This window comes from Myxocyprinus asiaticus, chromosome 45 (assembly GCF_019703515.2).
Source record: "Myxocyprinus asiaticus isolate MX2 ecotype Aquarium Trade chromosome 45, UBuf_Myxa_2, whole genome shotgun sequence".
Lineage (NCBI taxonomy): Eukaryota > Metazoa > Chordata > Actinopteri > Cypriniformes > Catostomidae > Myxocyprinus > Myxocyprinus asiaticus.
In genome coordinates this window covers 29937824-29951949 of record NC_059388.1, presented here as the reverse complement: position 1 = coordinate 29951949, position 14126 = coordinate 29937824, and the positions used below count along the sequence as shown (strand labels likewise).

The 14126-nt window shown below is 39.8% G+C and overlaps 1 protein-coding gene across 2 annotated transcripts in view; it reads right to left on the bottom strand.

Annotated features, from left to right (window-relative positions):
• The window catches only part of cog5 (component of oligomeric golgi complex 5), a 119365-nt gene that overhangs the window by 78670 nt on the left and 26569 nt on the right, over positions 1 to 14126 (bottom strand). The window lies entirely within an intron of this gene.

The window sequence follows — 14126 nt, the reverse complement described above, 5'->3', positions numbered from 1 at the left end:
AGAACAGAATACAGAATTTGAGATGTGCTGGAAATGACACCGATGGGAATTTTCAGGACTTTCAGAGAGAGAGAAAAAAAGCCAAAAATACCACACTATAAATCTCATGTGATGCATGTTCATACACTGTTGGACATTGTTAGTAGGCAAAAAAAAACAACAACAAAAAAAAACCCGGTGAGAGTGTGTAACATTTTAACCAGACCTTCCTATCTAGAAGTGTATAAACACCCATGAACTGTCCTTGTATGGAAAAGAAATGTGTAAATATAAAAAAAAAAAAAATAATAATAATTTTAGAGAAAAGAACAAAACAGCATACAGTTTTGGTATGACATTTTCACTTTTGGCTAAAATGAACTCTTTGAAATGTAGAACAATTCATTTACATGTATTTATTTATAAAGCACTTTTAAACTACACAGTAGATCCAAAGTGCTGGGCATCAACAATGTAAACAATAAAATATGCAATAAAACAATACCATAAAAAGAAAAAAAAAAACAACCTAAAAATTCTTTCAAGTAAACGAGAGAGACTCTAAACACAGAATACCATATTGAACAGCCGTTTGAACAGACAGCACATGAGTCAGAGATGCTGAGAGATACAGATACAGTGGCATCAGGCAGAACAATGTCACTACATAGATCCACTCATTAGCGACTTCTGAGGGCACACGCGCACACACACCAGCTGACGACTCCATGATTCGATTCGTCGGCCGCTAGCAAAGATATCAAAAGAACCCAGCATCATCTTACTTTCCTCAAGCAAGATATCTGACCCCTCCTAATGACTCCACTCTGTATCACCCAGATGCTTAGATACGACCCTGAGTTTATAGCCCAAAAACTGGAGAGAACAAAAGCATTTTGAGAACAGGTGGCCTCTACACAGGAAGGATGGCTCCAGTTCGTACAGGTAGGCCAAAAGCCAGAATAAAATCCATGATGCCTGCCAGGAGTCTCTGAGTCACAGAGCAATTTTATTTCACCTAATTTTCACCCTCTCAAAACCTCTGCTGCTTTGCCGTGCCAGAGTGCAAGAATTATTACACTGTTTAAGTAGAAAACCACAACACTGAAGGGGGACTCTCAATAGAGCGCAACACTGTCTGTTCACTGTTTTAGCCATCTTGGTTCTGGAAATGTTTTCCCGTTCATATGGATTTTGTGAAATCTTTCATAAGAGAGTTCTAAGCCACGAACCAAACCATTCAGCTCCAAGGTGAATCACAACATTACAATCTTTGATTTGACGCAAAAGTATTTGAAAATCAAAGAAGAAAACAAAGGTACAAGACTGTGTACTGAACGTCTTTAATGAGGGAATGAACTACAATCCCATTAATCATTGCAAATGATGTAATCAAATGTTGTTGTTGCTTATAAGCAGAGAAACAATATTTTAATATGATTGCAAAATATTCAGATATATACAAATATATAAGTAGTTTGAGAGTGTAGGGAGACCAACTCGATTGTGTCATTCTCATAGTATTGTAGTTGCTGTGAATTATAGAAGGCTTACTGGCATTTTTGTGGCATGTTGTTCATCACAGTTGTCAGTTGAGGGCGCTATTTTGCTGCTGTGGTTTTTAACAACCGTTTCTGCATGATGTCGGTCTCCATAAAGCTCAGTTTGGTATCTTTGGAGTGTGGCTAATCCAACGGCTCTGTCTCGTGGAAGTAGAATGGCTAAGATCGCTTACAGCAACTTTAAGTAAAAAAGTTAAATGAGAAAATAATCGCTTCAATATATAGTTCTTAGTGTTGCACAGTAGCCTATACCAGTGCCATATTGCTACCACAGACTCATTAAAAACAGTTGTGTGTATGTGCCAAATGCTTATGCAGCGAGCCTCTGATAAGAGTGCAAGGCATAGTCAAGACACAGTCGCCAAAGACCTCCAACACCGAATGCATCCGCATGCGCTTGACGGACGTTTTTGACCATTGTGTCATGGTGGGGGTTTTTTTTTCCTCCCATTTTTCTCCCAATTTGGAATGTCCAATTTCCAATTTGCTCCAAGTCCTCGTGGTGGCGTAGTGACTTGCCTCAATTCAAAGGTGGCGGATGGACGAATCTCAGTTGCCTCCGCGTCTGAGACCGTCAACCCACGCATCTTATCACGTGGCTTGTTGTGTGAGTTACCACGGAGATATAGCGCGTGTGGAGGCCCACGCCATCCACCATGGCATCTACAACACATGACTCACCAAGAGCAAACCACATTATAGAGACCACGAGGAGGTTACCCCATGTGACTCTACCCTCCCTAACAACCGGGCGAATTTGGTTGCTTAGGAGACCTGGCTGGAGTCACTCAGCACGCCCTGGATTCAAACTCACGACTCTAGGGGTGATAGCCAGCGTTTTTACCACTGAGCTACCCAGGCCACCCCATGTCGGTTTTTTAGTTTCTCGTGCTGTAATGATGCATTTTTGTAGACACAATGTCAATTTAAAAGGAAATTAACCTTTCATACGCATCTCAAGACACCCCGTTCTGTTTTATTTGTTGCACTGCGCCTGTTTTAGCCCGAGAATGTAAATAATCATCAGTGCTTGGCATTCGTGCTTGGCTTATTTTAGCATTCAAATGTGCATTTTTATCTTACATTCAACGAATATTAGAATTGTATGTATTATCTGGGATTCTACTTTTGTTACATACTGCAAACTCACATTCAATGTAAAAAAATAGTAGGCAGTATACAGTATGTAGTATGCAATAGGCAGTTTGCTAGTATTCCAATTCAAACTTAGCCACAGCTCCTCATGTCGGGGTCATGAAGGTCAGAGGGTACGCCGTGAGGAGTGACATAGGTGCTCTTTCAATCACTGTTCTTGAACCAACATTTTTGCCATAGCAGAAAAAAGCTGATCATATGATAGCTTTCTCTATCTTCTCCGGTCCTTCTCCGGTCCTGTAGAGTTACGGAAGGAACATTCGCTCGGCATCTATAACAGTTATTACCTGCATTTATATACAATAAGCACAAGTCACTCCACAGATAGAAGGTACAGTGAGCAATATAGTGTAAAATGATCCTAACTGTGACCTTGGAAATGCAATTTTTTCCCATTGTGGTGGAAAATAGAAGAGAGAGATAAGAAACATTAGTGTGAATTCAATATGGGGTACTCTGAGGAGGAGTGGAGGAGGCGAGCTCAGCTAAGCGAAGCACTCAAATTATTTGAGATTAAAAGGAAACTGAAAAAAGGTAATTGCTGTTGGTGTAGATAGAATCGACTCTGAAATTACGAGGAAGAGCATGAAAATGTCTAATGACAGCAAGAATGAGTCGAAACATCTTTCTTAAAAACCATTCTGTAAAAAGAAATGGTGCCTTACGTTTGTTTTCGGTACAAAAAAAAAAAGACAACCGAACACATTTGCAGTGCGAATCTGGATGATGACAGTAGAAGAGCAAAAAACAGTGACTGATGGTTTTCATTACGAAGAAAACTGTAGCACTTAGGACCTCATTATGTTTCGTTTCATAAAACGGTGGAGGAAACTGTTTTCAGACTCCAATAAAACCAAAAACGCACACAGATCCAACAGTTTTTTCCAGCAAGTACACAGCAGAGTAGCGCATGATGGTCATGAGAACTGCAAATCGATGTTTCTGCAATCATGCTTAAACAAGTGTCTTGGGATGTGAGAGCACCCCTTCATGTCAGTCAGATTCAAAGCATGCCTCTGTCAAAAGGCTTCTTACTCTCCCACCAGACCAAACGTCACCTTTCACCTGCACGCTTCAGTGCTACGATACGTGACACAAACAATTCAACTAGTCAGAAGTGACAACATCGCACTTATGGCTTCTTGTAGGAATCATTACTTGCTAGATGCATGCTGAAATCACATTTAAAGGTCAATCATTGTCCTCTCACATCTCTTTGTCCCGATAAAGGAGTTAACTGTGCTCACGCTCTAGCTACCATTTCTGTTGCATGTTTGGGGTTAGGAACAGAGAACCGTTTCTTTTTCAGAATGATTTTCATGTCTTTCCGTTCCGTTAACAGTTCTCCAACGTGCATTCTTCCACCAATGCGAGTGGTGACGCCATGCTAAAACACTCAGCGGCATGTCAACAACACTGCTAAATCAGCAGCATGAAACATACAGTGAACTGTGTAGCATAAATCTCAAACCAATCACTCTTATCAGCCTGTTCTTGCAGATCAGTGAGTTTTGATTCACTAGCAAGTCATTGATTTTGTCGTGTCCAACGTAGGGTTAGGTTTGTTATGTGCATTTATGTTTAGCATTAGGGTTAGGGTAAATGTTTGTTATGTGTACTTAGGGCTTGTGAGAATTAAATCAGAGAAATTACTGACTAGACGTTGGCCTCATATGTAAATTCGGAGTAATTTGCACGTAAAATGGGCCTTCCCAAAAACGTTCCGTCGGATTCACAAATGCTTCATACTCCCCAGATATGTTAGTAAAACGTGTGTATGTTAGTGAATTCCAAATATTCGTAAATAGGGGGCGTGTGCACATTTATTCACAATTATCATAAATCCACACCCATGAAAAGGCCATATAAGGAAGTCACCAGACTTGCTAGTAAATGCTGTTAACATCTCTATGTTGAACAGTACTTACATGGTTTTTATGATTGAAGTGCATTCACATTGTAAAATTTTGATTTAGCAAGCATAATATCATCTCAAAGAAAGTGAGGACTTACTGTCATCGCATGTTTTTGCTCTTTTGTGAATCAAACAGTTCAAGAAGTCAATAAAAATGGTTTGAAATGAGTGTAAAAAGGACGATGGATGTCCACCACCATTAACCTTCACTGGTTAAGTTCACAGCGTATCGCTAGCATCATTTCTCGGGTAAATCATGACGGTAATAGTGATATACTGTACTTGCAACTGGAAGAATTTTCAGAGAAATGAACAGAATGCCTGAAGAAGATCTTTGACTGAAACGCTGTAAGATACAGATTTACAGATTTGCTAGCTATACGACAGTGTGCTTTTTCTATGTTTTTTCCAGGGTTGTATTGTGTACGCACCTGCCCTCGATGTGTTTATTTATGAGTTTAACAGCATTAGCATTGACCATACGTTATCAACTGAGCGCGATTTACCAATGCCTATCCTAAATTATGAAATCGAATTTATAGAGCTCATATCAAATAAAAAAAAACGTCCAACCTGTCACGTTAGAGGGCTTTTATTTTTTCGGGAGAATCAAACGCAAACAGTGTCTTTCCATTAACTTTTCACCCCATGCCAAGCACTTTTGCTGGAAAAATGAGAAGCAGAGTTGGAAGAAAAAACTATACTTTGAAAAAATAAATGCATGCAGCAAACAAACTTTTCTATATAAGTAAAGGCTATGGTTTAAAAAGAAAACAAAGCCTATTTTTCTTTTTTACTAATTTATTTTATATTTATGTTATAAGGATCACTCATTTATTTATTAGTTACTTTTTTAATTAGCTACTTAATTATAGTTCTATCAAAATGTAGCCATGGCAATTTGCCTAAAATAACACCACATTTGGATGTCTTACGAACGATTTACACGTGGTCGGGAGCAGGTTTGAGAATTTACATCAGAACGGCTTTACGACCGATTTACACAATTCATTCTGCTCGTGTTTCATGAATGAGGCCCTTTGAGTTTTGTTGTACTTCGTGGTATTTTAAAATGAATTAATAAATAAAACCGCTTTCTTAATCAAAAAGTCAAAAATGTTAAAATATTTCTTCCTCAAAAGAACTAATGGAATTTTTAATGGAACCGTTGAGGAATCGGGATAGTTCAGTTCCTTATTATTCCCATCCTTATGCATGCTAGACGAGGAATAGAAAAGGAGGATGAAAGTGTTAAAACAGCCTGAATATTCTGAGAGGTAAAATTAAACTACCATGAGATTAAAACGTTTTGCAGCTTACTTTATTAGGCTGCATATCTTGAAATTTTGCCTTTTTTATTTTATTCATTCATATTTTGGGTAGCCTATTGTACTTTATTACCATGACATTTAATATTTCCCTCAATAATACCACATTATTTCAAAAGTTCATTCAAACTGGGTGAGCGTATTCATAGAGTATATCTATTATTAATTGGGCAGGTCTATTAGTGTGGCGAAAAAATGACACATTGCAGAATCACTTGGGAAAGATCCTAAAATTGTAGAACAAGTATGAAGACACGAGCAGGACATATGCAGCTTCTTATATTTATATCTTAATTGCGTTTTCCGCTACCTATGTGTAGTGTTTCCAGCAAGAAAAATAGTAATCCCATGAATTTTAGCAACACTTAAACAGAACGCACGTGTCTCGACACAAGCTTTTAAAAGTTAACGTTCTTTTTGAGCAGACATGACATCTAAAAAACATGCCGTTACAGCGCAAGATGCTGAAAAAACAGCTGGACGCAGCGCAACGGTCAAGAAGTCCATCTGTCACATATTTTCAGCCCCTTAAACTATAACAGAAAACCAGCAATGAACAATATTTGTTTTGTTTGCATCAGAGTGGCTCCATCAGCATCAGATGAAAGTGACTCCTTGAATCAGACCAGAGGCTGAAGGGAGGCGACAGACCGTTCTGAAGGTCACCCCTCTCATAAGGGACAGCTTTTTCCCATGCCTTCCCTTCCCCCATCTAACACAACACGTAACATCTCAGCACTCTGGACACTGGCAGGAAGTGGTTTAACTCTGAATGCTTTGTTGGGATTGGACAGAGTCCCAGCGGGACAGCTAAAGTGAAGCTGGACCAACAAGCGTTAGCAGAAGTTCACAGTCAGGGTGTCCCCGATAATCTGCCACTACGAAAACTCAATGTGGAGGATCCAAACTCACATTCACAGTGTAACCCCACATCACAGGGTGACGTGTTAGCCCTGTAGAAGCTGAGGGGACGTGACACTGTTTAGACAACTAAAGCCTTTGGAATCTGATTAATACCAGCCGGACTCAATTCCCATAGAGACTTTAACCATATTAGCAGTTGATTGGAGAAAAAGCAGTCTATCGTGGCCTAGTATTGTGCTTAATTACTGATAAAGAGCATTGAAAGAGATGATATAAAAACAATGCACCCTACCACCTCACAATCTGGGACACTATTTTTAGTGTAACCATCTGTAAGCGTTTGGTTGTAAGAATGCTCGAAAATCTGTTCAATATTGAAAAAAACGTCCATTTAAAGCAATATTCCGGGTTCAATACAAGTTAAGCTCAAACGACAGAATTTGTGGCATAATGTTGATTACCACAAAAAATTCAAGGTGGTTGGGGGCCTGGGTAGCTCAGCATGTAAAAGACGCTCGAATCCAGGGCATGCTGAGTGCCTCCAGTCAGGCTTCCTAAGCAACCAAATTGGCCCGGTTGCTAGGGTGGCTAGAGTCACATGGGGTAACCTCCTCGTGGTCGCTATAATGTGGTTCTCGCTCTCGATGGGGAGTGTGGTGAGTTGTGCATGGATGCCACGAAGAATAGCGTGAAGCCTCCACACACACTATGTCTCTGCGATAACACGCTCAACAAGCCACGTGATAAGATGCGCGGATTGACGGACTCAGATGCGGAGGCAACTGAGATTTGTCCTCCGCCACCCAGATTGAGACGAGTCACTATGCCACCACGAGGACTTAGAGCGCATTGGGAATTGGGCATTCAAAACTGGGGAGAAAAGGGGAGAAAAAAATCAAGATTAAAGTGAGCCACTTACAATGGAAGTGAAGAGGCCCAATTTTTGGAGGGTTTAAAGGCAGAAATGTGAAGCTTATAATTTTATAAAAGCACATTAAGTCCTCTGTTAATACTTGTATTATTTGAGCTGTAAAGTTGTTTAAATCATTGTTTTTACAGCCGTTTTAGGGTTAACGGCGTTACGTCTTCATGGCAAGTTAGTTGTAAAATTGGCTATAACTTTACACAGAAAAGGTTAGTAAGCGATTTTATCATATGCATATTGCTTACATCTTGTGGCTAGTGAGTATTTTAACATTTATGGATTTATTTATTTATTTATTGTTTTGTTTTTTTAAGAAAAGGAGGGACAATTCGAAATTAATGTTTGGGGTAATCAACATTGTCACTAATTCTGTCGATTAAGCTTAACTTGTATTGAACCCGGAATATTACTTTAACTTTGAATAACCTAATAAAATTGGGATATATAATTTGCTTTAAGGTTTTAAAAACTTGCAAAATACTGCACAGGAGTAGAATGACATGAAAAATAATATATTAAATATGAAAATATTTCCACATATTTAAAATATGCCTGAACTTTCTATTTACACTGTTGTTTTTGAAACCCAGTCAACCTGAATATTATATTATATTATATTATATTATATTCAGAGCTGTCAACCTATTACATTTTTATCGCGATTAATTGCATATTTGTTTGTAGTTAAACACGATTAATTGCAGATTTTGAAAATTCAGAAATTTGACATCATATATACTTATTTTCCTGTCAACACTTATTTCCATCTTAGGAAAAAAACAAAAAAACAATATGTAACAATATAATTCTTTATTAACATTTTCCAAACAAAGACTTCCACAGTATAAAGATAGAAATGAACTAAAATAGCACCTATTAAAGTAAAATTAAATGTTTCCCAAAGTCTAATTGGAAGGTTGACTTACTGAAAGAACTGGTCCCCATAGGTTGAGTATTCATTCATAATTTCATTCATTTAATATTTCTAGATTCATAATTTTACATTTCAAATATTAATCCCATGACATTATTTATGCATTTGCAACTGCAGTGTAAATGCAATTTGTTCCTGCTCTTTGAAAATACACTTAATTGCTACTGCAGATGCAGCATTGTGCCACCTTTGAAGTGTAAAGATGGCTTTAGTCTCCCCATAGGTTTACTTCTTTTGTAAGTCGCTTTGGATAAAAGCGTCTGCCAAATGAATAAATGTAAATGTAAATGTAGGTTTAGGTTTAGTATTCATTGCAATTGGCATTAAATCTATTAAACTCTCATCCTCCACAATATTAATCTGCTGGTAGACTGTGATTATCCACTTACCTACAGCAATCGTGAAGCTGCGTTCATTCACATCAGAGCGTCAACGCTAGAGTCCAGCGCCGCTTTGAACTCCACGGGAAAGTGGAGTAATAGTCAAGAGTTGCCGTGCTTCAGTGGTAATTAAAATGCGCCTTGCATAGGCTGAAAATACTTGATTTCTATCACAAGTCCCATATGGTCTTGTTTTGTACATCAAATAATAGCGCTAAGAGGTCCTTTCTCCATCATTTAATCACTGACAGGGAAGCGCTGTTGTGGTGTGTGTGTCAGTTAAATGAATCCGGGCGGACACATTACAAAGGTTCCGCCCTCCCAACAAGTGTTTATGCTGGTTTATGCTGTATTAATTAATTAGAAAAACATTTTAAATTAATCGCATGCGATTAATGTGTTAATTCCAACAGCTCTAATTATATTATATTATGTACTAGTCAGTAAGACGGCCCAAGTTTCTATATCCGTTTAAAATTCTTATTTGGGAATGTGACGAGGCGGAGGGTGGGGCCGGCCCTGAATTGGGCTAATCAGCTGGGAGGGGGATAAAGACTAACCGGAGGCGCCAGTTCGAGAGCGAGGGAGATGCACGCGGCCGCGTTGCATGTGTGTCTGCATTTGTTTATGCGGTTCCGTCCTCCAGGGGAGGAGTGAGCTGGCATCCGCCAGAGGGCAGAGGAGCGGTTGAAGACCGGGCGACAGCACATTCAGGAGCCGGCGAGCAAGTTTTCGCTCTCTCTCCTCTCTCTCTCTGTTGCTCCGCCTCGATCTTTCCTTCTTCCCTTTTCCTTGCGGGAGGGAGTGCATCATGCCAGGGGTTTCCCCAACCCGAGTCAGGCGATGGAGGAGTGTGACGAGGAGGAGGGTGAGGACACACGGCCGGCCCTGAATCGGGCTATTCAGCCGGGAGAGGGATAAAGACTAGTCGGAGGCACCAGTTCGAGAGCGAGATGCACACGGCCGCGTTGCATGTGTGTCTGTGTTAGTTTATGTTTGATTTATGTTGAGTTTTATCATTAAACTTTATGTTGACTGTTTAGCTGGTTCCTGCATCCTCCTTGCCCACCTTACCTCATTACAGGGAATTTGTGAAAAAAAATTTTTATTAGAATTTGAAGTGCACAATAATCGCGGTTAGATCAAATAATCACAAGCAGGAGATTATTTAATAATCGAAACAAGCCTACAGTACCTGCATCACGTTCTGGGCCTGTGAATGTCAAACACAAGTAAGTTTGACAGGATAAGCTGCTCCAAAGTCACTTCAGCCATGTCTCCAAATGTTGTCCTAGTGAAGTGCGGTGGAAAACTGGTCATACTTATACCCAGCTCTTCTAGTCCTAAACAGATGTGCAGATAACGCTGAGGCGAGAAGGAACAGCTGAAGGTCTTTTGGGAATGTGGACTGCCAGAGGCGACTACAGCCACTGGCTCTGTCATCTTGGTCTGTTTCATGTCCACATGCAAGAGAGCCCTGAGGGACACTGGAAACGTGACCAAGAACAGCTCCTTCTATCTTCCATGGTGTCCAGGGTCACTGCACAGGGGGGTAGTGAGCCAACAAAACATAACACTACAAGCAAAGCAGAATTTCCTGTTTGGCTTTGGTTTCTGGTGGCAGATTTTCATAGTCTTCAAGCCTCTGGTCAAACATGCTTGATAAAGTTAGCAGCATGTACTAATACAGTATCTCTAAATGTACTGGCAGATATCAGAGAACTGCCTAGGGAAAGCAAATCTCTTTGTGATAAAGCTGCCAGGCCTGTCCTACCTGCCACATGGCCCAGATGAGATGCAACAGTGCCAGAGAGAGTACAAAGAGAGTTGAAATCAGATCCAGAACAAGAGACATGACCCACGGCTTACACCAACCTTGTGTCCAAAAGCTGGCTCGAAAATTGACTGGATAAACCATGTTCATAGCCATTGCAAATAGACGATCTACACACACCTGTATCCATACATCAAATGTTATGTTAATGCACCAAGTCCAAACAAACCATTAAACCGTGAACAATCAAAGAAAATGTCCTTATTAATATCAACAATCATTCTCATCATTAGGATGTCACAACATTCATAGAATGATCTTTTACTGTTATTATTTAATTGTACTATAAATCTTACAGATTTGTGTTGCGTTCACACTGTCACTTCGGGGCTTCATCGTGCCTCCTCGGGGCTTTCTCTTTCTTTTTTGCCAATTACACTTGGGCCAAACAAGGTCAGCCTGGGTTCAATGTCAAAGGCGGTGATTCGCAGAACTTGTCAGGATACAGGTTCGGGACAAAAATAAATTAAAAAATGCGGGCACAGTACAAATCCGTTAAAATGCACATGGACAAAGCGGTGCCTAAAGAAAGAACTTTCTATGGTTTGGTGAACTTTCATAGAAGGTGTGCTGGGACATCGTCCCACTGTTAGTAGAAAGACCACTTGGGACATTATGGCAGTTACAGTCTGTGAGTTGTTATCGCTAATGTATCTTGCTAGCTAGCTAATGTTCGATTCGATATAAACTTGATATTGTAGATAACTAGATAACATGATACCTTAGCTTGCACTTCCCTTTTGCTTGTGAAATGGGTGAGGTGTGTGACACTGGCACCAGGGTGGCATATTAAAGGTGTGTTTTAAGGCAACGCTGGGGGGCTATTGGCCCGATGGTGGTAACGCTGATCGATTTTGGTCTTGCGGCTCGAGGTCCGAGGCAATTGGCTCCAGCCGGCCAGTTGATAGCCCTGGCTCGAACCAGCCCGATAGTGAAAAGTGGCTTATGAGGATTTTAGAAATTAGAACATGCGCTAGACATTAAACAAATAGGGTGGCAACATTAAATTGCACAAATAGATTTATACCAAATAAAAACATTATATATTGAACAAATTAATTTATATTAAATATAACTAATAAAATAATTTTAGATCTGCCGAGTCGAAAACTAAGGCTGAACGATTAATCAAAATATAAAATCAAACTCGCAACATGACGTATTTAAATTATCAAACCGCAAAGGCTGCGAAATAATAAAAGTAAATAGTCTGCATGCACTGCTCGCTGTGCTTAACCTCTGTGAAGTTGTAACCCCATATAACTGAATGATCACCAAAACTATACTATTAGTTTGTGCTGCGTTTGTGCCACAAAAACGAGCGTTTGTGCTGGTTTGGTGTTTGAGATATTAAACTTTTATTTAGTCTGGTTCTTTTTAAAGAGAACTCAAGTGCGAACACCCTTTCTTGACCAAAAAATGATGGCATTGACAAATGGATCCAAGTCTCATCTAGGGACTCATATCATATATATCATATTATTTCCTATCCAGGGACTCTAGGGAGTCATATCATAGAGACTTGGGGGTGGGCTTTCAACTCAGGCCAGTAAGCAACCACTCAGCAACCATCCAGAACACTTCTCCTGATGGAAAGGTAATAAAAGAAAGAAAACCATATCCTCAACACAGAAAAGTTATCCAACTGGATGAGTAATGGTAAACTGAAAGACCAGATCCCAGAGCGTCGTGCCAGAGACCCAGCGGGCATGCTCGCTTCTTAGAGGTTGCTCCAGGGAGCGCGGGGCAGATTTTCCATGACCCCTCATCCTTCACGCCTCTCTCCGCAAGCTGGCACCTGGCGCCTTACCTTCCGCTGCTGAAACCTGCTGTTGCTAAGCGCACGTTAATTCACACAGGGATACTGGAGTTCTGCTTCCACTCAATGAGCATCAATCACAGCGGCATTATAAAGCTAGCAGCACACAAACATGCTCAATACGGCAGTTGATACAGCGGGAGAGAGATAACGTTATAATGAAAGTGGTCATTAAAGACAGATATTACAGATGGTGAATGAGACAGTGAGCCTGTTAATATGTGCAGCAATACACTGATAACACCCAAAAAAAAAACGTATTAAAAAAAGAGTTTTTCTCTGCTTTTGATGTCAATCCATAAAGAAGCATGCGCACAACAATTACAAATATTAGGGTTGGTTAGGTTAGGCTAGGGTTGCATAAGCTGTTAAGAACACTGGTAAAGTTGTTTACATGCAACTCTAAATTGGGGTAATGGGCAAAAATTACCTGTGTTTACATGCATGTTCTTACACCGATTATGCTTAATAAGCCGGCAAGGCGTACGGTAATGTAAACACAATAATGTTCCTTTATTGCCGTTAAGGCCTTACGAATACTTATGAATAACCCAATCGACGAGGGTAGATTTTTTCCCATTACGCCAATTTCGCATGCCATGTAAACACCTTACTCTGTGTTCTTACCAACTAATCCAATGTGCGCACATGTTGAGCGCGTGCCTCTTCACGGTTTGATGTCAAAAGTAGAGAATAATGCGATTATTTCAAATGTCATGTTAACCCGGATTTCTTGCCTTGTTTAAATAAGCTGACTTTAGAGAGTAATCAGTGTATTGGTGTGCATGTAAACGGGCTCAGTTAGTTTATGCATAAACCATTTATTACCTTTGCCCAATAAAAAAAAAAGCTGTTTACATTTAGCAGATGCTTTTATCCAAAGCAACTTAAAATGAGAAACATAACAAACCAGACTATGTTTCAGACTATACATGACCACACGTTGTAGGCTTAAGCAAAATCTTTGTAAGCTCACTGGCTTTTTGAAACACGGGAAAAAGAGCTTTGGGGCATGACGAATTGTCTAAAAATAACAATAAAAAATGCACACACTCTTTCTCCATCTTACGAAGCATCTACCGAGAAGTGTCTTGGGACAGGGTTTGAATTAAAAGTTAAAATATTAATGTGCACCTTGAAATATTTACAAGTACATTCAGCTTTGTAATTTGAAGCGGTATTCTTGAATTTGGTAAGAAAGTGATGTTCCATAATTAGTCCTAGTCTTCCTCTACTGCATCAGTGTGCACCAATACACCCACACATGTTCAGCAGTAAAGACTGAACCTAAATCACGCCTCATGCGAGGTTTGTCATGTCTGCATTATGAAGAGTCGTGGAGAGCCCTTGCTTTCAAAGTAAACTCGCCCACATCATTGCTCTGGGCTATTACATTTCAGGATTTTTCTTTAAGTATTCCTTTCTGCCCTT